Genomic DNA, 24,402 nt, shown 5'->3' on the forward strand with positions numbered 1-24,402 from the left:
TTTTCAATGCAAGGTTCTCAAACGCAGTATCTTATATAATACCAGCATACATATTATAAAAATCAGAGTTATCAGCATAGTCACTAATCCATAGTAAGCAAAAGGTGATAGCATATTATAATGCAAACTCTATAGAAATCTGTATCACCTATATTTCGCGCACCCTATTTAGCATACTAGATTATATCTAAGAAGGTCTCATTTGGGTTTTTAGCAGGGCGGGCCCATACCTCTAAATGTCAGTAGTAGAAGATCACATCAACAGCTACCAGCTCTCTGCATGCGAAGCATCAAGTGTGTTGATTCATTCCCTGTAACTCTATCTTAAACCCGCGTAGAGCCCAATGTTGGCAGCAACATTATTTGTGTTATGTCTAATGTGGTGCGAGGATCAGGCCTCCAGCAACCTTGTGTTAGGTTATTCTTAGAGGGTGCAGTTCTCAGTGTGCAAACAGTTGTACCAAGTGTACCAAGCACAACTGATATCAGAGCAATAACATATTATTCTCAAATAAATCACATCTTCGTCTAGGTTGAAAGCTATAATAACAATTAGGTGTCGTGTGCAAACTGAAGCCGAAGGAAAATATGTTGTTTAAACATTTAATAAACTCATGCTAACTTAACACAATGTATAGAAACGCAGTAACCATATGACAACAGGTCCTCCAGGAAGTGAGTGGAGGAGGGCAACCGAGCAGTTGAGCGTTTTAGTCAGTATGTCGGTGAGTCACCCTATCTCAAGCTCCCTGGGAGTTATCTTGTCTGTATTCCTGCATTTGCGGCTGAAAGTCCTAGCACAACATAGCTGAGGTGCCTGGGAAAAATACCTCCTCTGAGCAGTACTTGCGAATGTAAAGCAAATGTCAAGTGAGCAGTAGGGTTCAACAGACATATTTTCTAAGCAGCAGAGCTCATGATATTGTGTTTTCTGGTGCTAGAAGCTTTGTAATACTTGAAATACTTCACTATTGCAATTATCTAACTGCAACAGGTCTTTTCCAGTTTATTTGAGACTGTTGTCAAGCGAAATGCAAGCTGTGTGAGCGCACAGTGCATTATAGGAGTTGGAGGAGCGTTTGAATAAAAACAGAGAACTGTAGACTGAAAACTATTGTGCTGATTGCAGACATTAGTACGAATTGGGTTCAGGCGTACACCGTCTGCGAAGGTAGCCGCCTACTTAGCTTATCGCCGATCTATGTTTAGCCTTGGACTGCACTTCATACTCTGGCCAGTGTCATACTTGATCAATGAAAAACCCTGGATCATGGCCCAGCCGAAAACCACTTCCAGGAGCGCCCGTGCAGCTACTCGTTTGCCAGTGAGTGTTGGTTGCTGTGACTGTGGGGAACAATATGGGTGTGGGAGGCACAGAGACTCAAAGAGCTATTTCCTCTAGACAAACTACAGGTCTCGGGAAGCTAGGGAAACCGGTACTGCACTTCCTTCAGTCAAGGAAATCAACAGAACTATTTGCTCTAGAGGATGAACATGAAAAAAGGACTGGCAACAAGTTAGCAGAGATGTGAGCTCTGCTATCAGTGAACATCAAAGGCATGCGTTGCAGATTCCTCAACAGCTCCCACCTTCTCCTCAGTTCACAGTAAGGTAAAACAACGAAGGTCACGACAACAGCATTAATCTTATCATGACTCCTGACTCTACAGTGAGAGAGCCCCCCAATAATTATGAAAGTCAGGGTGGAAGCCCAAATACCCTGCTAAATACTATGGATCAAGCTACAGTGTCTATTGCGCCTAAATCTGAATCTGCTGACAAAGCAGCGAATGAGAGGCTATTATCAGATGAGACAGAGGAAACGCCAGAGCTCACTGCTGTATTACATGGGTTAGCAGTTATGTCTAGATCTTAAGAGGGTGGTGCTGTTGATAAAAGAGTGGCAGGGGGTAATGTTACTGATATGGAACCCAGTATCTCCAGTACTCCTGAGAAGCTTGTTACCCCTATAACCCCTACTACCTCCAATAATGCACAAAAGCAAGATGAAAGTCCTATGCTGCAACATCCAGCTGGGGCAAGACAAAAGCCAACTCCACGCTCTGTGGCTATCAAGAAGAAAAATCTTAAATCTAAAATCTCAAAGGATTTGAAAAAGGTTTACCCTCGGGTAGACCAAACACCTGGAAATGAGAGATCGAATCATTCCAAAACGCAGCAGCAACGGATATTCCCATAAGCCTGTGGGTTCAAGCAAAAGGCGGGGTTGAATCCCTAATATCTAGGCTATCTGATGCGGGCCAATCGGATGAAGCTTGTGGAGTGCTTGGGCTGTCAATCATTGCGGCAGACAATATCGATTCTGGTCTGGAGCCGGCTATGACAGTGTCTCCCGAGGAAATAGTTGCTCACTCAGTGCCTCATATGCTATGAGTATCAGGAGATGAGCAGGATAATGAGATCAGTGGAAATGAAACCTCGATGCTCTCATTGATTTTACAAAATCTTAAAGGTCAAAGAGAGGAAGCAAGAGAACTCTTTGCTCAAATTAGATCAGACAATCATGATATTCAACAGTCTTTAAAAGAAGTAACTTCAAAGGTCGGGATACTCACAAATTAAATAGTTGAACTGCAGCAAAGAGTTGTTGATACAAGTACTGTAAAAGTAACTTGTATGGCTCAGAAACAAAAGGCTTTCCTGGATCTTGGCAATTGGGATTGGGACTACCAGATACAAAGGGCTCATAGATTACAATTTACAATTTGGCAAACGTAGACAGGATAACGGCTTCCCTCAGCCCTTTTTGATATATTTTGGCAACTTTTTGTTGTGACAGGCTGTTTATTTGAAGGCCAGTCCTAGGTCACCGGTGGCCATTGAATTCTATTCTATCTTTGTCAGATCAGACTATTGCAAGGGAACAATGGACAGACAGTGGCAGCTCAGACAACAGATTGACCCATTAAAAGCTACGGGGCCACAAGCATACTTGCAAGAACCAGCACGCTTGAAGGCAATAGGGGGGGGGGGGGGGGCAATCATATTTTTTCCACTCTGAAAGTGAAGCAAAGGAAGTATTTTATAGCTGGCAGAAAGGGTAGGAGGCATGAAAGCAGGAAATGTTTTCTTTATTACATGTTATCTAATATTGCCTTTTTAGATATGACAAAATGTATTTTTTCTATAAATACTTTTCTTTTTTTTCCGCGCTCTCTAAATTATGAAAATAATATAGGATGGGTTAGCCTTGGGAACTGTTGAGGTGTTTGGTTCTCAGTTAGCTGCCATTCTCAACGGCAGCTGTCGGGAAGAGGATGATTCTTCCGTCTAGATGCAGGGAGGTGGGTCAGCTTCCTTTGGAGGCTCGGGTGTGGGTGATTTTGAGGGCAAAAAAAGTGAAAATGTCAACACTAGGACATCAGGAAGTTAAAGTATAGATGGAATTGATGAAAATTGTATCGAATTAAGAAAATTGGAGAACAAAAAGGAAAGAGTAAAGAGCCCCCCAAATAGAGTGGGTTAGATGTCTTCCGTGGAATGTCGCTGGAATAATTATCAGAATTAAGAGGCAATAAGTCGTCGTAGAATAAAAAATGTATAACCCTCAGATAATTAAGCTTACAGAGACGCATTGTTCTTATAAGGATCGTGGATTATTAAAACAACTAGGATTCGAGGTTTTAGTCTGTACAGTACAATCTGTCTCCATATGGGGAGTGCCTATATTGAAACAAAAACGATTTATATCTACCATAGATAAGACAATCGCTGATAAAAGTGGCAGATGGGCTATAGAACAAATAGTGATAATGGGTAAAATATGTCTTTTGTTCTCTATATGGTCCCAACATAGATGATCCTCCTACTATCAATACAATAAATATGGAATTATTAAACTGGGATGGTGAGAGGGTGGTGATTGGAGATTTTAATTGCATTATGGATTACGGGGTAGATACAACAAACAAGAGAGCTACTCATAGGATGCAGAAAGCATGGGCTACGATAAGGGAACTGGTTCGATTACAGGCGATCAGAGATGTATGGAGAAAGCTTTATCCCAATATACCTGAATATACATATTACTCTGCCCCACATAAGTCATATTCCGGAATTGATTTAGCTTGGGCATCAGATCAAATATTATGGTCTGCAGATATAGAAATCTGCCCAAAAGTTACTTCGTACCACAATCCTATTCTTCTTACCTTTACATTTCCTAGGTACCTACTTCAGGATGAAAAGTATGTTGATATGATTAGGGAACAAGTTAATACATTTTTTCAAGAGAATGTCTGGACGGCACCAACCCCTAGTGGTTTGGGATACATTTAAAGCAATTATTAGGGGCTGTACGCAACAATATATTTGGAGACAGAATAAAGATCGCAAAGTGAAAATAAAAGAGACCATCTTAGCAATATGCGTTGTAGAAGATCAACATGCGGAGTCAGTCCTGAAGGACACTGATAATACCGATCAACTAGGGCTTACATTGATGGATTTAAGGTCTGCATTAAAGAAAACATTTAGGGAGAAAATTGTGGCAAGATCTGAGAAATACTGTTTGGCCCAGTATGAATACGTGGACAAAATAGGCAAAATACTTGCTTTTAAGGTAGCAGATGATAAAGCTAAGACCTATATGAAAACTATTAAAGGGCCTAATGGCTTATCATATGTACTCCCACGACAAATCTTAAAGCAATTCGCAATTTACTATCAAAAGGTATATACCCCTTCAATTCAACCAAAACAGGACGATATAAATAATTATATTCAGAATAGCTCGATAGCTAGTATGAATGGTGAAACATCAGAATATATGACAAGAGATGTTACAAAGGAAGAAATAGAAATAGCAATTAGCAATCTGCCATCAGGCAAAGCGGTTGGCAAAGATTGCATTCCCCTATAGCTTTATAAAATTTTGAAAGATGTCGTGCTCACACCGTTTAATCAGGTTATAGAATGTATTGGGTCAAATGGTAAAGTCGTCGAATCTTGGAACGTAACACAAATTGTTTTCTTTCTGAAAAAGGGAAAGCCAGCAGACAAATGTGGGTCATATCAGCCAATTTCGCTTATTAATGCAGACGCCAAAATATTTGCAAAGATATTAGCGAGTCGCCTTGCTCCAATTATGCCTAGACTTGTATCTTCACACCAGCATGGGTTTATTCAGGGGAGAGATACTACTGCCCACGTTAATATGGCAATAGCTGCCTTCGATGTGGCAAAGGTTTGCTCTACCCCACTTGGTATGATCTTACTGGATGCAGAAAAAACGTTCAACCAAGTAGAGTGGGATTTTTTAATGGCTACGATTAAGGCCGCTGGAATCAGTGGCCAATTTAAGATGTGGGTACAAGCCCTATATGACAAACCTTGTGCCAAAATGAATCTAAATAGAATAAAACAGTCATTAAAAAAAATTATTGACCTTATCACTTTTGGGCACAATCAGTAGTCTACCAAGTTTATGCCATACTGCCTGTAAGAATTTGCGCGTAGCGATGGCTATTACTCGGGTGGTACCAACATTCTAAGGGCCACTATATATTTTGTTAGTTTCAAATTTTGGCATTTGGGGATAATTCATTTCCGGGGCGGACCATGGTAGCTTGCACAGAAGAAAAATATATGTATCTCATCTCCATCTGCCAGGCCACATGCCTGACAGATGCTAGGGCCAAGGGTTTTGTGCCATTGTCTCAGTATTGATCTCAGGGGTAAAGTGCCAAGTTGAAGGCGAATATAAAGACTTTTGCGTAGTGGGGAAATAACAAAGTCTAAAAATTCCTCATAGCGGGAGAACAGTTTGATATCTAAAAAAACATTTGTTAATGTACCAATTGAATGGTTGTTTAAGTGAATATCTTGGATGTGAATACAATAACTAGATTTTATGATATTAAGATTAGCCTTACACATTCTTTCTGGGTTAATCCATAGCCTTGTCAATCCCAGCTTATTAAACCCGTCAGTGACTAATTTGATATTGATTTGGCACCCCTATTACATAATAATTCAGTGAAGCCGTCTCTAAATTTCGAGTGACCCATAAGCGAGCCCAATAAACAAGTGGTCCAAGGGCGGTAAAATGGGAAATTCTTTTAAGTCCTAAATCATAAAAACAAGGGAATTAGTAGCGTGCTACGGGGGACAGAGACCAGACTATGGGCAAACCTATTTTCTGTAGCAGTAAGTTGAGAGACATCATTACATCCCAAGTTTCGGCTCCATATAGTGTTGCCCCTTGCGATTACCGCGATAAACTTCCAGGGCTGTTGACACTGCCTATGCAGCCTACTAATAGCATTTGCTTCATGCCCTAGTAATAGTGTACTTTTCTTTAGGTGATCATTCCAATTCATGATCTCCATTACCTGAACTCCTGAGTAATCAAAGCTCCTCACCCTCTCTAGTGCTGCCTCCACAGCCTGTGTCATCGAGTTTTTGACCACTCCCGTTCCAAATACCATATACTTGGTTTTATTAACATTGATCTCCAAGCCCCTTGACACACAAAAATCTGTAAATTTATCAACAAGGAGCTGGAGTCCGATAGGGGTCTTACAAATTAGAAGAAAGTCGCCTGCAAAAAAACATATTGGTACCTTATTACCGTTTTGTGAAGGTGAGTCATTTCTACAGTTCTTCAAGATGCTAGCCACATCATTTATATAGAGGGAAAAGGTTCTAGGAGCAAGGACACGCCATTGGCATACAACCTGCTGCGTAGGAATTCGTTTATTTAACTCTCCTGCATGACCACACCGTACCTGGGCAAAGTTGTTGCTGTAAAGTGGGAAAATGAGATGGATTAAAATCCCCGGGACCCCCATCATATTTAAAACAGACCGCAGATTTGTGCAGGATGAGATCAAAGGTGGCCCTGAGATCAACCAATGCCACATGAAGATTCTGCTGTTGCAATAGAGTATATTTCCAGTGCAGTGTGGTACATTTGAAAATTTGGTCTATAGTGCTCATCTTAGAGCGAAACCCTGCTTGGAGATCTGACATGATGTTATTTGTGTCTATCCAATGATGTAATTTTCAAGGATTTGTTTAGCAAAGATCTTCTGGGCATTGTCGATTAGGCTGATTGGCCTGTAAGTCGAGGGTGCACATGAATCACCCATCTTGTATATGGTAACAATCTCTGCCCCTCTCCAGGAATCAGGTATCCTCCCTGTAGCTATAGCATTCGAAAACAGATTAAAATAAAGTGACCAGATCTGGGGTTCCGATTAGTAAAGGTCCCCTGGGATTTTATCAGGTCCCGGTGCCTTAGCTGTTTGAATACGGAGATGGTATTCATAGTACCCTCGACGCTAAAGCTGACAGCTGGGCCATCATATTTTAAGGTGTCATAATAAGGCAAGCTCCTAGAGGGCCATATGGTACTAAAGGAGCCCAGGAGAATATCTTCCTTAAGATTGTAGAGGTCATAAAAATGGAAAACCCATCTGTCAGCTGATATTAAATGTTGGTGGTTCTTAGCATTCTCCACTCTAGTGTGAGACACTGTACCCCAGAGGAGGCTGTTATCATGTGTTTTTACTGCGCGTAGCATGTCCTCCAAGATTCTATCATCCCATTGCTTTTTTCCACTTTTATAGAAGATTCATAGGCACGCCTTGAGCTATTTGGACCCTATCGTCTTCTAAGCCAGCAGACCTTGGAAACTATTTAGCTTGCTTGCAAGTAGAATCAAACCAAATAGTATTTTTCCCCAGAGCTGGTTTCATACCTGCCATATCTTTTTAAAATATTTGTTGAAGCTCTTTGAAGAGTGAATTGTGTATGCTACGAATGTTGATTTCTTGTTCATTCACCCCTTCATAATTTGCGAAGGAATTAACACAAAGCCCATATATCTGTGACAACAGCGTTGGATTCATCATAATTTTAGGCCAGGAGACATAGCACCTACAGTTGGATAGTACAGTTTCATTTTGGAAGGCAATGAAGGGCTGTTTCATTTATCTATTGGACTGCAACAGAATATATGTTTTAGAGGCGCATGATTGTATTTGTACTAATGATCAAATTTAATATTTTTGCACTAAATGTGTGCTCATATACCCAAAATAGATGGGGCTTAGAAACTTGATTTTTCACTTTGCATTTGCAATTTCCCTACAAGATCCTTTCTTATGCACCTGCAGGAAAATGCACTGGTGTATCTGTAAAATGTGACGAGTTATGTATTTAAAGTACTTAATTTATTACGAATATTTTTTATCTATCACGGAACCTCCCTATAAACCTTACCATTTCTATATTTAGGGATATTCATAACAGTTTTTTTTTATATCAAGTACAATGAAGAGTGAAAATCCATTAAATGTTTTTGGGTGATTCCCGGTCCTTACTGTGGAGTCACAGTGGCTTCACAAGCCAGAAATATATTGCGATTACTTTTCCCTTACAGTGCTTCAAGTCAACCAGCAAAGGTCCATATGACCGATGGGGAAAAATCATTGATGACTTCACTGAAAGATTGCATTGCAAGTAACAGTGTGCCGTCAGTAACATTGGCTCATGCCCAATTGGCATATTTAATTTGCATACACGTCGCTAGTAAAGCATTTGTCAGGCCCAAGCCTTCCTTTTCACTACACGTTACCCCTAGGTCACCCAAGTGCATGGTCTTCAACATCCATGGCAACTCATACGGATTGTACTGTGTAGTATTTGTTGGACCTGTCAGTCATACAGCAGCCATCACCCAAACCTTTTGCCTTCCTCCTCCATTTTTGATGATCTTGTTTTTGCTGGCCTTAGTTCCTAGTTTAGTTTACCACCGTTAACCAGTGCTTAAGTGCATATGCTCACTCCTTAAAACATGGTAACATTGGCTTATAGGGGGGACACTGTTCCAAAGTGAGAGGTGCCAGAAGTCAAGCACACACCACAGGAAAACAAGAAAGGAAAGAGTGCTAGGTCAAGGACTCAGTGGGGGGAGACAAAGCTTGTCTATTGTATCCCTCACACACCCCGAAGGATGTTATGCTTTATCATTGGGCAGTTGCTCCTCATCCGACTGGGGGTGCAATGCCCTACGGGCCTCCCTGAGGGTCACTTTAGCGGAGATCTTTTGAGAACTGCTGTTGGGTGCATGTGGGTGTGTGAACAGAGTCCTAAGAAACATGTCGACCTTGTAGTTACCTGGACATATTACGCCTTTTTTGGTAACCCTCAACCTACGGGTTTTTTACTCTGTCAAGTGTACCTCTTCATTAAAAATCTCTTCTTTGGTAAACCTTAGACAGTTTTAACACACTGCACGCACAGTATCACCCTTAACTTAGGACTCTGTTCACACAGCCGCATGCACCCAAAGACAGTACTCAAAAGAAATCCGCTAAAGTGACCTTCCGGTAGACCTGTAGGGCACTGCACTGCGGGCCCGACGGGGAGCAACTGCCCAATGATGAAGCATGACATCCTTCGGGGTATGTGAGGGCTACAACAGACAAGATTTGCCTTCCCCCCCTCCACTGAATCCTTGACCTAGCACTCTTTCCTTTCTAGTTTCCCTGTAGTGAGTGCTTGACTTCTGGCAGCACTCACTTTGGAACAGTGTCCCCGTTGTTGACTTTATGGTTAGTTTGGAGCATGGGCACTGGACCATTAACTAGCTCCTGGTCCCCATTCTCTTGTTTGATATTAACATTGGCTTATCCCCAACTGGCATATTTAATTTGCTTATAAGTCCCTAGTAAAATGGTACTACATGTGGACCTGTAGCACTTATTATACCACCCACTTAAGTAGCCCTTTAAACGTGGGTCAGGCCTGGCATTAGAGCCTATGTGTGAAGTTTATACACTGCCATTTCAATCTGGTGATATAAACCTCTTGACAGGTCTAAACCTTCCTTCTTAATGCAAATCAGTCACCCCTAGGGTAGGCCCTGGTCAGCCCAGTGGGCAGTGCGTAATATATTGGTTAAGTTGAGAATGTGCTTTTAAGTTTTACATGTCCTGATAGTGGAAAATTCTGAGAGTTATTTTCCACAACTGCACAGCCTACCTCTCCCATAGGATAACTTTGAAGTTACCATATTACAATAATAAAGCAGTAATTTGCAACATGCAATTTCCAACGGTTGATGTTTTTGGAATTGTAATGAAAAATCCTCTTCATGGTTAAGTCTGGTTTAAATTACAATTTTGAAAATGCCAATTTTAGAAAGCTGCCACATTTTTGCCTTAGCTATTTGGTGCATGTAGCCTGCCTTTGGGTCACGTGACTGGGTGCTGCTGACTTTTGGGCTTCGTGTATTCCTCCTAGACAGTCACACACAGTAGGGAGCTTAGGTGTGCTTGGATGAGCCATCACTGGCTGGATGGAAGGGCACAGCCCTATTACACTTTCAGAGGCTGTGTTCTGCCTCCACAAAAAGGGCCGCATGCCCCCTGTAGTTCATCTGGAGCCAAGACTAGTAAGGCAGAATGCCTGTGGACTTCAAAAGGAAACCTCTAGAATCTTCTCCCACCTCCAAGAGTAAGGGAGCCAGGTACAAATAATATGCCTCAGAAACTACATGTTAAAAGTACACTTCTAGACCTGTGGATACTCCAGGATGTAGGGCTGCTGTGCTGCTGAAAGGATTGCCACTCTGCTGGAATGCTGCTCTGCTGCTTTGCTGGACTACTGCCTTGCTGGACTACTGCCTTGCTGTGCTGACCTGATGCGTGCTGCCTTCTTCTATGGGTGAAAATGACTGGACCTGCATGTGTTGAACCCAGGACTCCAAAGTGTCTCCAAACGATAGTTGTCTGGCCTCCTAACTAGAGCTCCAGGGACAGAAGGCTGCACCAACCTTGAACCCAGAACCTGAAATCTGCCATCTGTGATTCCTACCCTACCAAGTGGTGCCACGCCAGTCCTGGTACCTCGGAAGAGGACCTCAAGGTGCTCTACGAGCCCATCTGTGTATCCAGTAGAACCAACACATCTCTTTTGCTGAGTGGCACAAACACAAGCATAATGGATGCATCACCTCTGCTGTGGGGGTTCTCCCAACGCAAAGGACTTCACATCGACCCAGCCACCTGCCAAAGGTTTCCCAATGCAGGCCCTCGCATCCCTCATCCACAGTAGCCTTGATGATCATGCAGGTTTACACATTACAGCCTCAGAGCTCATATGAACAAAGAATGCCCTTGACTGCACAATGCATCCTTAAAGCCGGATTTCACATTGCAAGTCCTGTCGACATGCTCCACGGTGCAATGTAAGATCCTCAGTGATTTCACATTGCAGCTCTGCAAATCTGAACTGACACATGTCCATGGCTGCATGAGGCATCTTAGGCACAGAACCTCATAATGCTCCTCAAATCAGGATTTTAGTAACTTTGTTCAGTGTGTCTAACCGTGTCCCTGTGGCCGACTCAAGCTCTATCTCAGTCGGCCTGAACTTGTGGCTTTGTCATAGTCCACGGCGACCAGATGCCTACAATATGTGCTTTGTGCCTTTTGACACTATTTGTACTGAAATCTTTAATCTAGTTCTCTGGAGTGGATTGTTGCCATTGTGGTGTTGTTTAATTTATAAAAAATAGCTCTATTTTTCGAATCTGGTGTGGGATTCTTTTGTGGTGTGTTTTCACTGTGTTACTGTTTGAAGGGTTGCATAAATACTTTACACATTGCCTCTGAGTTAAGCCTGATTGCTCTGTGCCATGCTACCCGAGGGCTGAGCACTGGTCAATTTAGGGTTTTCTTGTGACTTCGCCCTGAGAAAAATTGTGGTTGATGCTTGAGAAAGGGTTCACCTACGTCAAACAGCAACCACATTTCTTATAGCATTTGCTTACCACATGCCTGGCTCATTCTGTTTCGGAAGCATAGTGGTTTCTTTGCATCCACTGCTTGCAAGAAACCCAGGCATCTCTCTCTCCTCACCATATGACCAATCAGTGCCTCCCCTCTCTTCTTCCTGTTCATTTTGTCATTTTTTGCTTTCAGCAGTGGAGAACGGATGATCAGTGATCCTAGTGCCTGAGCGGGACCCTCTCCAATAAGGTCAGACTCAGAGTCTTCATTGGTAAGGACAGCAATATCTTTAGGTCCCCATGGTACATAGGCTACTGTTGCAACGGGGTAGGGTTGTGACATGTCTAATTACAGGTTGGTGCTTCAAAAGGACAAAATGAAAGAAGCATGATTTCCGACAATTGAGTAATTTATTTCCCTGGAAGGTGCCCCAATCTTCTGGGCTGTCGCTGAAAGTACAGAAAGAACTGCAAATGCGTAGATGAAACAAACACCAATGTCGTGGGCTCTGCTATACCAAATCATGCCAGATTTTGAGTGTTCTGGTGCTTGATGCCAGCCCCAACTAATCAACCCAGTATCTAAGGCGCTTCCTTTCCAAATATGTCTTTGAAGATTCCCGTGAAGATTCTTGAAATGGCATCTGGTATCTCTTCTTCCATAACCTCCCCCTCTGGTAACTGGCAGACTTCTCTGATAAAGTGGGGAGGCTGATACCCTCTAGGAATGCCTTTTCATGCTAGGGGCCATCTTGTTTCTCAATGCTATACAAACCATCCAAATAATATGCAAAAACATTGGCTATGTTTGCTGGATGGGTATCAAGGTCGCCAGCTGGGGTCCTTATTGCAGTAATGGGCAAGTGGGCCTCTCACTGATGAAGCTGTGCTGCAAGTAACCCTCCTGCCTTCTCCCCCTGTTCATAATGTCTCCACCTTAATTTAACTTGAGTAGCAAAATGAGTATTAAGATCAAAACTATCCTCTCAGCCTGACGTGCAAGTGTGGAGTTGTGGTGTGCAGTATACTCTGTCATCTGTGTTTGTGTGTCCACTTCCAACCTTGTTTACAACAGTTGTTTCCATAGGGCAGGGTCTCTCCTGAGCTCACCAATATGGCTGCCTTGCCCGCCTGCCATAAGACCTGGGAGGATGACACTAAGGCTTCGTTATCATCTATGTATTGGTGAAGGAGAGCAGTAAGTCGCTTCTTATCTAGGGGTGTTTTGTACCATTCTTGCTTAAGCCATTCAGATGGCTTATGCAAGAGTTGGAGACCCCCTCTACAAGAGATAATTTGAGGTCAAAGAGAAGAGGGGAAAGCAACTACACAATATAGAAAGACTCCCTCCTAACCTATATTTCTTAACAGATCTGACATTAACCCTTTCCCTGCTGCCGCATTCTACCCGCGCACGAAAACGCCCGCACCGCGGCGGAATTACCGCCGCGGTTAACGGGTTAAATTCAGTAAAGGTTAACCAACTATGTCATAACAACAACAGAGTTTAAAGGAGAAGCTTGTTTTTATTTTATCATTGTTTATTTGGCTTCTTTTTTATCCATACTAATATAATAAAGAGAAAGCCCAAACCTTTGAGGTGGGTAATCTCAGGAACCACAGCACCAATCACAACACCCAATACAGCGTTGGAAATGGCAGTAGCAGCAGAAGGACATAGGCTATGCAGACGCCCACCATATACATTTAAAAAGTAAAAGAAGCGTGCCAGCAAAGTAGTCCCTTGTGGGCGAGTTTGCGTTGTGCTGTGGGCGTGTGCTGGGGGCGTGACAAACGCTGGTGGGGTGTGGTACGTTCCACCCTTCATGCCATGTCTCATATTGGGTGATAATCCCACCCTGCTCCCTTTAAATACCCTTGCACCCCATAATCATAACCCACTCTTACTCCTTAAAATACCCCAACACCCTTAAACACTAACCCATCTTAACCCTATAAATATACCCTGTACCCCAAAACCCAAACCTATCCCTAAAGCCTAAAAATACCCCTGTAACCCAAAACCCAAACCTAGCCCTGAACCCTATAAATACTCATGTACCTCAAAACGCAAACCTACCCCTGAACCCTAAAAATACCCCTGTACCCCAAAACCCAAACCTAGCCCTGACCCTAAAAATACCACTGTACCCCAAAACCCAACTTACCCCTGAACCCTAAAATACCCCTGTACCCCAAAACCCAAACCTAGCCCTGAACCCTTAAAATACCCCTGTACCCCAAAACCCAAACCTACCCCTGAACCCTAAAAATACCCCTGTACTCCAAAACCCAAACCTACCCCTGAACCCTAAAAATAACCCTGTACTCCAAAACCCAAACCTACCCCTGAACTCTAAAATACCCCTGTACCCCATAACCCAAACTATATCTGAACCCTTAAAATACCCAAACACCCCAAAACATATACCTCAGTACCCCAAAACTTATACCCCATACCCATACTTACCTTAAAAAAACATGCTTTTACCATTCATGCATTTACAACGAATTTTGTTGTAAATGTATGCGTGGTAAAAACATATAAAATTTAATGCCATGCGTTATAATGGCATTGCGGAGTCATGGTACTTTCGTAATGAAAGTATGCGGAGTCATGGTATGCGGAAAGAAAGTTGCGGAATAATGGGTGTTTACCCTCCCCCGGTAAGTCCATTGGTGGCACGGCGGCCAACATCTCTAGCAACATACTCATATTTTTTCACCACCCATTTGAAAACTGCACAGGTCTCTCTCATTGATGGCCAGCACCAACATACACTTTTAGACACACCTCCTGCCACAAGTTCTAGAATTGCGAACTTTAGAGCTGGGGAGCTACGTTCGAATCTCGGCATCAGCTCAACATCCTGTGATTCCAGGCAAATCGCTTTGTCTCCCCATGCCTACCACAAATTAATGTGTTCTTCTGTAATGTAAATTGAGCTCATGCCATGTCGTCGAGTTCACGCTATATAATATTGCAAGAAAAAATAAAGTAGGGAAACTCGAGTTCACACACTACTGAACGCGCACTCTTAACCCCTTCCATGCTGATGACAGAACGGTTCCGTCATCAGCTACGGGTGAGCTGTGCTGATGACGGAACCGTTCCGTCATGACTCCGCCCGCGCAAGGTGGAGTCAGCACAGGCGGAAAATACGCCCCGCACGGAAGGGGTTAAGTGCATCAGCAGTGCACTGTGAATTGGAGCGTTTCACAGGCCTGTCACAGATAAGAAATGCTATCAAACCGAAATCCTACAAAACAATATACTACTGGTCGGCAGCAATTCATACCCGGACAATGTCGAGACAGGCTGCTAGTATAATATAAACAACAAAAGAGTGAAGTTAGAACGTCAAGGGCTTTCAAAGGGAGTCACTCATGTTGTTTAAAAAGAGCCATCACTCACCAACCTAGTTGGTGACATGGTTCATCATTGGGCCCCCACCAGAGAGGGCGAGTGCCTCTCCGGTGTGCTACAATGCCTGATTACAGCGGAGCGGGTTTTTTTCGGTGACAATTGCAGGTGCTGGTGCACGAAGATGAGATAAAATGGTCCTTACTACTTCCTAAAGAAATTTTATTAGGTGGAGAATATGGCCAGGTTAAAAATATGTGGTGGGTGTTATGGCTGAGAAGATTGATCAGTCACATCCAAGGTTAAAATGTCGGGTCTACATGTTTCAGTCTCTGAGTGCTATTTGCAAGGCTTTCATCAGGACCAGGGACCATGGCGGTATGCACATGCTAAGGTGCACCCTATCCTATGGCCTCAGAAAGGAACTGGATTACTCACGGTTCCAAGTTTTATACCATCAGGATTACTGAATAGTACGAATCTGTGAAGAAAAAAGGGAAAACATAGAAATACAGACACAATACATGACAATGCACATGTAGTTCGCCTGGTTATCTGCCCTCAGGGAGAGGAATCCTTGTCATGCAGTCGAATGTGCTCTTAAATAAAAATGTGGCTTCGTTTTATGAAATAGTAACCAAATGTGACCCAGTGGGTGTTACTATGTAGTTGATCATGGAGGCTCTTTTAAATCTAATGTCACACTGTGACAATTAAAGATCAGAGTAAATTTACACTCAACCGTGATCAGGTATGTGAAGTATACCCGGAGCGACGCATATCAAATATACATGTGCCTGAGTCTAGCGTGAAACGCTATGTTGCTACCTTTGAACTCTACAACACACACAAATACATATATCTGGAAAGTGGGAGACAAAAGATTGCACAGTCTCTGCAAACATATAGAATGGCTGCGTTCAGCAGAATCTGAACAGCGTTGGTCGACGCGCGTTTCGGTGGCATAAAGGATGGTAGCACCACCTTCCTCAGGACCATAGCGAGATACCAGAACAACACTACAACACCCAGGGGATACTAATAACATAAATACAAAAGGGTATCAGCAGAGGCCACCAACTGTCAATATCACACATGGCCATATTTTTATGCTGGTAATACACGTTCTAAAAACCTTGCGTGTAGTATGCTCTAGGTTACATATGCATAGGTGGTACGTGTCGACAGGGGTTAGTCTCCTAATAGCATAGGGTCAAGCACTATTCAAATTCGTAGATCTTGTTTGGTCGTACTATGCCAAACAGCTTCGTGAATATTCCATTATGTATTCTGAACTCATCAAAGTCAGTGCCAGTTAGGCTCAGGTCTTGCAGCCACAAAGTCGTCTATCGATCGGTTACGCAAGGACCATGGGGTACCCAGTGAAGTACATTCAAATGGCAACATTTGGCAACTGGGGCAACATGTTGCAGCTCAAGTCCCAGAAGTACTGAGGCATTATCCAAAATACCCCCTCCAGAATCCAGTACTCATGCAGCGCGCCTAACAGATTTTGATTGAGAAGAAATTAATCATTGTTCATGTCCCATGTACACTTGAAACAAAAGTGCATTTCTTTTCCCTTGAGGTGTCAAACACCAGAGACCCATCAGGTCATTTTCCTTGATAACGTCTAGTAATACTGTTTTGTGCGTGGCATTAGTTCTATCATAGGGAGCTGTCCAGTCCACATAAGGGTCTAATACTCAATTCCATTCTACCCCTCCATCATCAGTATGTTACAATACAAAAATAGGACAAATGAAAAAGGACCCCCCCTCGCGGTATGAAAGTGGTATATGTTTGACCCAGGAAGTTAGCGGCAATATGTGAAACGTGAAAAGACCCCCACCCATCAAGCAATAAACACTGTCTTCCCTCAGGCAATAGCAATCGACATATTGTAAAAACCAGTTGGGACCCGGGGACATGACTAAGGAGTATACTACTGATGTGTGGCACAATGAAAAGCAAGGAACACAACACAAACTTCTCCCTCCTCCAGCACTTGTAGCAACAGCAAATTAAATAAAAATTTCTGGAGCTTGGTCTAGAGCAATGTCCAGAAGAATTTAATAGATCAGTGTAGCTGACCTCCTAACCAGACTACATCTAAATCAAACAAACCCAAAATCCCCCAGCAGGAGGAGACACCACAAAACAGATCCGCCCACTTGCATCTCATAACCGGTGCACATGGAAAGGTCTTACCCAGTCTTCACTGTATCCAGTGGTCACCAGGACCACTGCTACTTCGCCCAGCTGCAGTCGAAGATCAAACCTTCAATGGAGAGCAGGACTAGTCCCTGTTCCAAAGGCCATGGTGTAAAGAATCCATTCTGTCCACCATCCACAACTTCAGCACGATGTCTAGTCTTTCACTTTCTAGCAGGCGGTCCTCCAGACTGTCCCTGGTGGCAGGGATGCTGAAGATCCAAGTCAACTCGGGGCGTCTGAGATATAAGACAGCCTTGAAGTGTCCATGTCCCTTGTGACAAGTGCTTGAATAAACCGTTTAAGGTCGCCCAGCTCACCAAACTCCTTGTGTGTACCGTTAATGGTGAGGGGCATTGTTGGATGAGTCGAGGAGGCCATAGAAACTGTCCAGTTTCGGAAGGGTGGGACATCGAGCCAGGAATATCTTCCTCTGAACCATGGTATCTTACGAAAACGCAGGAGCAATGAAACCTTTTGAGTCTCTGTAGATCAAGGGTCCTCAGTGCTGTTTTGTCACTGATATAAGCTTAAGCATGGGCGAATTTTGCGAATCTCGCGTTCGCGAATTTTGCGGATTTGCGAACTCGCAATCCGCAAAATCCGCGAATTCTGGCGAATTTGCGGATTTTTTTTTTTTGTGTTTGCGCGGGTTTCTGCCAGTTCGCGAGGGTTTTGTACACTTTCGCAAATTGCGAACTTACCTGTCGGGTCGCAAGTTTCGCGAACTTGTTGTTTCTACGTGTCCAGCCTGTTTGGGACACTCTTCTTCATCACTGCCACTCTCTGTCACCACTGCCACTCTCTGACTACTCATGCCACCCTCTGGCCCACCCATGCCACCCTCTGTTTCATCACAGCACCCTCTGGTTGTCCAGTCAGTGTACATTATTGTGGCAACGCAAGCACACCTTCCCTGCCTCAAGTGACCTGAATTAATTTGGGGCTGATTAATGTGTCACAGAATATTTTTTTAGCTGGCACCTGCTTCCTTAGTGCTTCCTGATTAGTGATCTTTCGCACTTGCTAAGTGCTTTCATTGTTGCAAAATTAGTTACAACACCTGCCCTGCCCCAACTGACAATAATGAATTAGGGGCTGATTAATGGATTTGAACTTCCAGCCTGGCTCCTGCTTGTCTCCCTTAGCTGTAATTCAGGACCTTTGTGGCATATGTGTAACTATTCTGAGGTTCAGAGCAGGGTCACATAATAGTTGCAACTGGCAACTGAACTCTGGAGGGGCCCCTCAGGAAGCACTACAGGAAATGGCTACTAATGATGAGCCTGAACTTTTGAACCTGGTAAGTAGTTTCAGTTTTGCTAAGATCGTATTTCTGCAATTTTGCACTTATTCGCGGGGCGCGAAGTTGTACTGGGAAGCCGCGAACTCACGCGAACTGTGCGAGCAGTGCGAGCAAAATCCGCTGCTCGCGGATTTGCGGATTTTGCGGGAGATTCGCGAATCTCGCGGATTGCGAATTTACCGAAAATCCGCAAAATCCGCGAGCGAAACGGATTTTCCGCCCATGCTTATATAAGCTACCTGCCCTAACAATTTTACAGAAGGCATGCAAATGAGGGGTGTGGTATTGCCTCGTTATTATCAGTCCATGAGAGTTTCTGATGGATACACAAACTTGAGTGGCAGTGAGAAAATGATAACTGAGCTCAGGTAGAAACTTTGCGAGGAAACCCACCATGTACGTTGCCTCAGTAACTTCTCTAATGATCCTCAGCACCACCAGCTTTCTCTTCATCTGTCAGAGGTCCTGCCCCCAGTTATTGCTAAGTTAATGAGTGGTTGTTCTACCCTCCAGGGCTGCTCCCCTCCTTCAAATAGTGTCCCTCTGCAGTTGTAAGGAACTTAGGTCACTTTGAAGCAAATGGACTTCGCTTTGAAGTGATTTTATGTCATCATGGACTGAGTCCATGTTAGTCCTTATCAAGGTAATTTCCAGATCAGTGTTTCATGAATAATATCTGCCATTATAATGCAGCTGAGGTTTGCCTTTCCCGCAACTGCCTCGGTATAAAGGAGCTAGCGCACTGGTTTTTACCGTTGGAATTCGTATTTGGAGTAATCTCTAGACGGGTTAGTTAGAGAGGAGGGTGCCCAGCCCACCTGCTGAGCTGCCTCTTGATGCCAACAGGCACATGTAAAAGTATCTCCACTCTACCGGCACCCTACAGCCAAGTACAGAGACCATGTTCAGAGGGCACCTTGGCTGTCTCTCATAGTAGTGTCTGTAGTCTGCAAAGAAACTATCAACTGAGGTTTTGGGACAACTTTATGTATAGGCAAAGACAAAGTGTCCCTTCTCACTTAGGGCAGCAGTCTCATTGCCACTGGCAATGTGGTTGTTTACAGCAAGAGTATTCAGGAAAGGGACATGCCCAAAATATTCATCAAGGGTGAACCAGGATGATCAAATGGGTAAGACAATCGCCAGGTGGTGAAAGGTTGAGCTGGTGTGGAGCAGAGTCTAATATACACTTTGCCAAACTATTATAGACATCAACCATTTTCATCATAGGTCAATGCTGTTCTCTGCAATGAAGTGTGTAGGAGGTAACAATTTATAACTGTGCTTTATGAGTAGCTAATTAGCACAGCAGGCTACAGGGGCCAGAAGTACAACAATAACAGCAATATGGACTTTCCTGCCTAATGGGGAGAGTAGGCTCTGCACTCCGCAGCTCTGCTGTAGTGAGGCCGCTGGGGCACAGACACTCCTGCGTCAGGCCATGGCCTGGGGCAGCATGTGGAAATTGAGTCAAGCAGTCTGGCCAACATGGGCAGTCATTCCAAAAGACTCAGCCATAGGGGGGCAGTTTCCCTCCCGCCCTGAGCCGCAGGGCATCCTGAGTCATTCCCCAGCAGCAAAGATGGCCATAAATGCCACAGGCATGAGGAATGGGGAAAGGTTTTCCTGGGGCGACTCAGCTCCTCTGAGAGAGACAGCCATCTTGTATTTGGCCAGGTGTTATGTAATACAAGCAGTGCGACTCGCACATTGCCTCGCGCATGACCCTGTGCTGGCTCGAGTCACACTTCCTCTTTCAATGTTGTTATTGTGCTTTGAAATACTATGCTTGCCCCCTGTGGGAGTGGGCAGTCGGCAGTGATCCCAACTGTTTATTCAGTTAGTGCTGGGGTTGCTGCCGTCCGAGTCGCTATCGTCTTAAGTGACCAGTTGTTCTAATAAAACACAAGCTTATTTTCAATTACCTGTGAATCCTTAGTTGACTTCATTTTGGCGACGACTTCCATTCACCAACCAACACGCATCAGCACCCACATGTTTTAAAGTTTTACAATAATTTCACCTAATTTGCACATATTTATAGATTCATTATTACTTCTTCTCAACAACTTACACAGCCTCCACTCTTCTTGGCTCAACCAGGCAAACCAACCATAAAATGGGCACATTAGTTTCACTTGTTTGAAAATCACCTTCTAGCCATTGACGCCACTGCGCCAGCAGTTATCTCCCTGGATGAAAAATTGCATTATTATACAGCAGTTTGGTCTCACAGCTCAGCACATTTTTGAACACTTACCACCCATAACTAGGTCTCGTGGCCAATCTGGTGAGGATACTTGGAATGTTTATTTGAAGGCTGTTGAAAGGTTACACAAACAATTTACAGAGGAACCAAGCATCACTGTCGAGGTACATACATTTGTCAAGCGCAAGCAAACTTCAGAAGAGGGAATTAATGAATACGTTGCCACCTTGAGGATTCTAGCAGCTCCATGCGATTTTGTTGCCAAATACAGATACATGTATATGGTATTCTACTGAGGGGAGGTGGTCCACAGGAGAATCCAAGTCCACATCAGTTTTCACAAGGTTTTGGTGAAGGTAACACACTCAAAAAACTCTGGACCTCTTGAGTTTTCAGACAGTAAAGTTTTAAAGGGGGTGATGAGTGTGTTGAGTGTTGCGTCTTAATGTCCTTAGGCTCAATCCTTGTTTGTATAAACAGAGTCAAGAAAGTCCTTGTTTTGTAGAAAAATTGTTCTTTATTAGTGTAAGTAAAACCGTGGACAGCCGACACGTGTTTCGCCCCTATTGCGATTTGCGCCAGGGCTTTTTCAAGGCTGTAAGGAAACACAATTAAATATGTAAGTGTACATGAATGAGAGACAGTGCCTAAGACCCCAAGTGACGTGCAAGAGTTTGGAAAAAAGGTAGTGTAAAGTCCAGACACATTAGTGTAGTTTCTGATATGTGATCAACGAATAGATAAGACCACATTTGTGAATTTTTAGACAACATGGAGAAGAGGTATGTGCATGAAGATAGAAAGCATTAACCTCTGTGATATAAAATACCTAGATTTTGTGAAAATTATATGTAGAGGTGTTGAGAGTTGCAGTTCAGAAGATCAGAGTGATCATAGTTTAGCAGGTTCCGCCACCAGTATAGTTATAGACGTGATCAAGATAGCTTGCCAGAGTAGAGAGAATAAAGGATGGAAAGATGAAAGCTTAACCATCACTATATCATACCTATTTACAATGTTATTTGTTCTGTACACTTCCTCATCTTTTGCAAAATATTATCCAACATCAAATCCGGTTTTTCAATCTGTTAATATAACATTTGCATTTTTTAGAAACAAAGTTTTTATATATAAAACCATTTTTGCTATATTCATAAGTTTTCATTTTTGCCTGTTTCTTTGCCTTTTAGCGATCTAATTAAAAGGTGCGATATAATATGCAACCATCTTTTTACATTAACTCCTCAATTTTGATCATGTAATTCATATCATACGATCCCAAATGTTCTGACATTTGTTACAAAATTATCACAGATTGAATTCACACTCGATATAACACAATGTATCGGGTGAGGTCAGGGTAATGGGCTAGAGTCAAGTAAATCATGTTTTTAAAAATATGTTCTGAGAATGAAGTCCCTTAATTCATAAGAGACGTAATTGTTAAGATATTAAGGCTAGTTGGTCATGCACTGAAGAGTATGGGGAATCTCACATCATGTGGGTGATTAATAGCGTTTGAGAACTAGCGGGAAGACAAGATTTTAGGATCTCAGCAAATGTTTTCTGCATACAGGAGTTGGGCGAAACACGTGTCGGCTGTCCACGGTTTTACTTACACTAATAAAGAACAATCTTTCTACAAAACAAGGACTTTCTTGACTCTGTTTATACAAACAAGGATTGAGCCTAAGGACATTAAGACGCAACACTCAACACACTCATCACCCCCCTTTAAAACATGTATATGGTATCAATTTATTTTCAATTGTGCCTCTAGAAAGGCACAAGAAAGACTTCTCAGCTGAAAAAATCCCACTCTCAGTGAAGTTCTTGCCATAGCCCAATGTATTGAAAGATCTTTAATTTCTTCAAAGGCTCTAAATCATACCACTACAGTGAATTCCGTTTTAAGCTCTGATCAGGACAATACTGATGATACGTTGTGCGCAGTGATTGGCAGAGGAAGGTCCTTTTCTCAGAGAGGAAATATCAGGAATAATTCTTTGTACTACTATCTCTGTGGTTCTAAGAATCACATCAGGAATCTTCCAACCTGGCCTGCCTTGGGGAAATGTTGTGTTTCTTCCAAGAAAATTGATCATTTCCACATGAAGTGCAGGGGCAGCAAGTCACCTATGCATATAAGCAACATTGATGTTGACATTGATTCATGTGCAGAATCCATGAACAATGTTGTGTTGACTGTTGAGTGTAACCATGTTTCAACTTATGTTAGAGGTCCGACAAGTGATGCCGTCTTTGATAAAGTTTCTTTACAGGTGATGGCACACTCAGGCTCACCAATCACCACAGTTTGTGACAACACTTTCTATGACAAGCGGGACAAGAAGAACTCCTTTTTCCTCCTGACATAAGTCCTTTGGCATTTGGTGGTTGGCTATTTCATAGGAAAGGTTCAATGTCTATGCAGGGAAGTTACCACCGAAATATATGTAGCTGTAAAAGGTAACAACATAATTGGATGCCAAGATTTGTCCAAGATTGGTCTTTATCTTGTTCCAGGTTCATCCAAACTAATTGTCTAATTGTTACTGGAAACTTATCTGATAGCACAATAGGCTGCGCTGAAGAATCTACTCAGGACATTCTTTGTAAGTATGAGAGGGGTTTTTGTGAGCAAGTGGGTACAGTTACAGATTTTGTGCATCACAATATTTTGAAACCTGATGCCAAACCATTTGTTCACAAGGTGTGTCGATTGCCCTTAAAGGTCAGTGAAGAATTCAAGCAGATGTTGAAAATATCTCTATGCACAGGGTATCTAAAATGGTGGAGCACTCAACGCCAATATTGTGGTAGACTGCCACCCCCTTCCTAGAATACAGGAAATGTTAAGCAACTTGGATGGTGCCAAATGGTTCTCCGTTATTGATCTCAGATCAGCTTACCACCAAGTAGTTCTTGATGAAGATTCTCAAGATATGATAGCTTCGTCACTCCGTTTGTGGCCTACAAATATTTGAGGCTGCCATTTGGATTGGCATAAGTTGCCAGCATCATCCACAAATGTATGGATGTGTTGTTTGCCGACTTCAAAAATGTGCAGGCATACCAAGATAGTTATGGGAAACAAGGTTACCCCATTGTGCGAACCAGGGGTTGAAGTACATGTAAGGAAGACAACGGTTCAGGGGTGGGCTGATAGGTCCAGGTTAGAGTGTGGAACTATTTGGTCTAGAAAATAAATTAAACAGGAGCAGGATAAGTAGGGCAACATGTGTAGTTTTAATCACATTTACATAAAGTCAATTTTATGAAGATACGTTCAGGTGCTCATAAAAGTGACAAGGTGTGTAACGTGACTGAGTGGCAGTGAAAATATTCAAAATATCACATAAACAACAAAACGAAATCCACAGGGAATATATACAATGATGGGATTTTCATTGGGGGTCGCGACGTTTCGATCTTTACTAAGTTAAGATCATCATCAGGACAGGGTGAGCAGTCTGAACTATTTGGAAATGATAATTGAACAGTGGGGGTTGGTCTGTGGTTCTCTCAGTAGGTTTAAGGAGTTTGGA

Source organism: Lissotriton vulgaris, chromosome 10 (assembly GCF_964263255.1).
Source record: "Lissotriton vulgaris chromosome 10, aLisVul1.2, whole genome shotgun sequence".
NCBI classification, from domain to species: Eukaryota; Metazoa; Chordata; class Amphibia; order Caudata; family Salamandridae; genus Lissotriton; species Lissotriton vulgaris.